This window comes from Phasianus colchicus, chromosome 5 (genome assembly GCF_987193195.1).
Source record: "Phasianus colchicus chromosome 5, bPhaCol1.hap1.1, whole genome shotgun sequence".
In the NCBI taxonomy this organism is placed as follows: domain Eukaryota; kingdom Metazoa; phylum Chordata; class Aves; order Galliformes; family Phasianidae; genus Phasianus; species Phasianus colchicus.
In genome coordinates, this window is record NC_143440.1 from 22,872,773 (window position 1) to 22,876,488 (window position 3,716).

Consider the following 3,716-nt stretch of genomic DNA (forward strand, 5'->3'; position numbering starts at 1 on the left):
TGTAAGAGGGCTCAGCCGCTGCCGCCCGGCCCCGATCCGCTCTCAGAGGGGCTCTGCCTCCCTCTATCCCTCCCTCTCTTCCACACTCTCTCTCCCTCCGAACTCTCCGCCGCCCAAAGAGGCTCTTCTCGTCGCTTTCCCCCCCACGCACAGGGAAAAAAAAAAAAAAAAGAAAAAAAAGAGAGACCTCTCCCCCAATTAATACGAAGATGATGACAGTGGAGGGGAGGGGGCCCAGGGAGGGGTGTGCGTGGATGCGGATGGGGGTGTGGAGGCAGAAGGGGGTGGGGGTCGTATCTTTCTCATTAGAAAAAATAAAGCTTTTTATGTTTAAAAAATAGAAAACGAAGCAGACGAGCACATGGCAGTAACACGGTTCAGGACGGGCGCGGGGATGAGCGGCGCTTCGCGCTGCTGTCACGCTCCATTTGTTCCGACCCTGGGCCGAGAGGCGCAGCTGCGGGACCCCCAACCCCACGCCCCCCCTCCTTCCACCCCCTTGGGCTCCTTACAACGGGTCCCCGCGGCTCTGGGCCTCTGGGCCTCCCCTAGCCCCATTAACCCCTTCCCTGCTCTCCCGGGGCCGTTCCGTCTCCTGACAGCAGGCACCCGGCCGTGGTTCTTTACCTCCGGACAGCCGCGCTCTCTCCAGGTGTAACTAACCTGGGGGGGGGGGGGGGGAAGAAACAGGGAGGGGCTGCAACGGGGCCTTCGAGAGCACAGAATAGGCTTTGGGACTGTCAGACGTGAACTTGCAAAGGCGCGGAGTCTGAAAGGGGCCTTACTGCTCCGAGAGGTCAACGGCGGCCCAAAAGGGGCTTACAAATAAATCAGTGCGCACCTTCCGCCCCCCAGCCCCCCACCCCGGCAGCCAACGCGATGCCCCCTCCCCCGGGTACCTCCCGCTGCCCCTCGCACGTCCCCTCGCCCTCGCCCTGCCTTCCTCCGGGCCCCACATCTGGTTCCTATTGCCCACTTACCTTGAAGTTCTCGGTAATAAAGATATTACGCAAACTGCATCCACAGTTCTTCAGTCAAAAAAAAAAAGAAAAAAGAAAAAAGAAAAAAAGAAAAAGAAAAAAAAAAAAAAAGAAAAAAATGAAAAAGAAATAAAAAAGCCAGAAAGAAAGAAAAGGAAGGAGAAGAAGGCCCTTAACTCCTTCGGGATCGGGGGATCCGGCGGCTCCCTGTTCCCAGCGGCCCCCCCCGAGCCTAGCCCGCGTGTCCCCCCGCTGCCCCCGGCTCATTTCCCAGCGCGGAGCGGGGCAGCCCCGCGGCTTTCATCTCTTTGTATGTATTTGGGGGAGCGGGGGGCGGCTCGGGGGGCCGGCGGGCTGAGGCAGCCGCCTCCCCGGGGGTGTGTGGGGAGGCAACAGCCGAGGGGACGGAGCGAGCCGGGGGGGGTCACCGCTCGACTCTGCCCTTGAGAGAACGGGGCTCGCCCCGCGCCACTCGCGCTTGGTCCCGAATCATTCCGCTCTCTCAGAGCCATGCGTCCGCCCCGGGCTCCCGCAGGTTTCTGTTCCAAGACAGCTTCCAGAGGATTTTCCCTCCTTATTCTCTTTATTACCTGCCTAATTCTTTCCTTGTTTTTCCTTTTTTCTCTTTACCTCCCGGTTTTCCCCCCACCGCAGCTCCCTCTCTTCCTCTCCACGACTTAATAAAAAGCAAAGCAGCGTAACGCACGCCGTTTTTTCCCCACTGCCAGGCAGCCCTGGAGCCTGGGCGGCAGCGGGGCGCTCCCGATGCCCGCTGCCCGCAGCCGGAGGAGCCCCGAGCACCTCCTGGGCCGCCGTGCGCGCCGCGTGCGGGCAGTGCGGGCGGTGCGGGCGGTGAGGGCTGTGCGGTTGTGGAGACACCGCTCTGCAAAAGAAACCGCGCGGTTCTGTGGCGATTTCTGTTCAGCGAAGCTGATGTTGAAATAACAGCAACAAAAGCGAGAGGGAGAGATTCCAGGATGGAGCGGGAGACGATGGAAATGAATTTTCTTTTATTATTATCTTTTCAGCAGCGTCGGGGTGCGGGTTCCGGGGGCACCGACGGGCCGGTCCGGGGAGAGATGCGCGGCCCCTCCTAGCCCTCGGCTGCAACGAAAACTATATTGGGTCCCGGCGGAGGCTGATGCGCGGCCCGCGAAAATGAATTCAATAAACCCCTCTCTCCAATGGCCGATTTGTGCCTCTGGGAGCGGGCGGTTACCACGGAAATCGTTACCGAGAGAAAGGGCGTACGCCAATACCTGGCGGAGTGGTGGTGGTGGGGAATAACGGGAAACCGCTTAACGCGAAAGTTCTCCTTCGGCCGAGGTGAGTTTTCTCTGAAGCCCTCCCGGCTATTTTTGAGGAGGAGCCCCCAGCCCCGTTCCTGTGCGCTGAGCTCCGCGAACGGACTCGCGACGCGCGGACGGCGGACGCCGGTCGAACTCTCCCCGCCGCCGCCCATCCCGTGCGGGACGGCCCTGTGCGGGACTCCGAGAGGCGGCGCGGGGCGGGAGAGGCGCGACCCCATCCCATCGTTCTTCCTTCGAGCGTCCCCGAATCCGCTCTGTCCCGACAAAGAACGCGTACAAGAGGGAAACGCGGAAGAGCGGTCGAATAGTCTGAGCTCCGCTGGGCTATTCACGAAGCGCGCTTTTGTGCGTGCTTTATATCGGGAACGCTTTCGGGCACAACCGCTGCTGGTCTGGGAGGCGGCACTCCCGAGGGTCCCCTCCCGCACGGGGACGCCCAGGTAGGAGCGATCCGGCTCCGAGTGGCAGCGGTCCCCAGGCCGGTCCGCGTCGGGACCATTCACGGCGTCCTCCTCGGCGGCCGTATGTGATCCCCTCCCGGCAACACCCCCAAAAGAAGCGGGCTGCCGGGGCCGGCCCCGCCGAGTCCTTCCCGAGGGCCGTTCGCTTTCCGTGGATGCAGAAGCGGGCACAGCGGGTGCAGAAGCGGGCACAGCTCGGGGTGAGGCGCAGGGCCAGGAGCGGGCGACGGCGAGTGGATGCTACACCGCGATCTCTGCGAAAACGACCCCAGCCCGTCTCCTGCCACTCAACCACCCCGGCGTGTGCCAAGGGCCGGCCGCAGGCCGCAATGCCCGCCGGTGCCGTCGTGTAAGTGGGGAGAAGCTCGGAATGCTCTCCTCCGCTTTTCCAGCTTCCGCCGGGGAAATCCCGGGGTGAAGCACGGCGGGGGTCGGGCGGCCGCTCCGGGACCATTGCTTCCTCCTGGGAGAGAGCGGTGCGAGGAGCGGGCTCACCTCGCCGGAAGGGCTGCGGAGACGGGGGCACCTTTCACCCCTCTCCCCCCGCCCTTTGGCAGAACCTCGCTCTTGGAAACTGTCTCCGGTTTATTTTCTCATTGGGTTATTTGGCGTGGCCACTTCAGAGCTGGGGGCTCCTTTTGTACCGGACCGAGATCTGAAGGCGGCCTATTTATAACGGCACTGGGAAAGAGGAGAGAGGGGAAAAAGTCCTTGAGCTACGCTTCCCAAAGTGTTATTTGTATTATTAGTGTTATCATTATTATTTTTCCAGCGGGAAAAAGGTCGAGTCTTTATTTCAGGAGCGGACTTTGCCCAGCAACAGACCCGCTGCACCTCCCGGCTCTGCCGCGCACCCGGCACCGGGCGGGGCTGTGCTCGGAGGTATACGTAAAATACACACATTGCCTCTATCCGTGCAATGTCGATCATTGTTAAAACGCGTTCCCAGCGGCATGAGGGAGCTT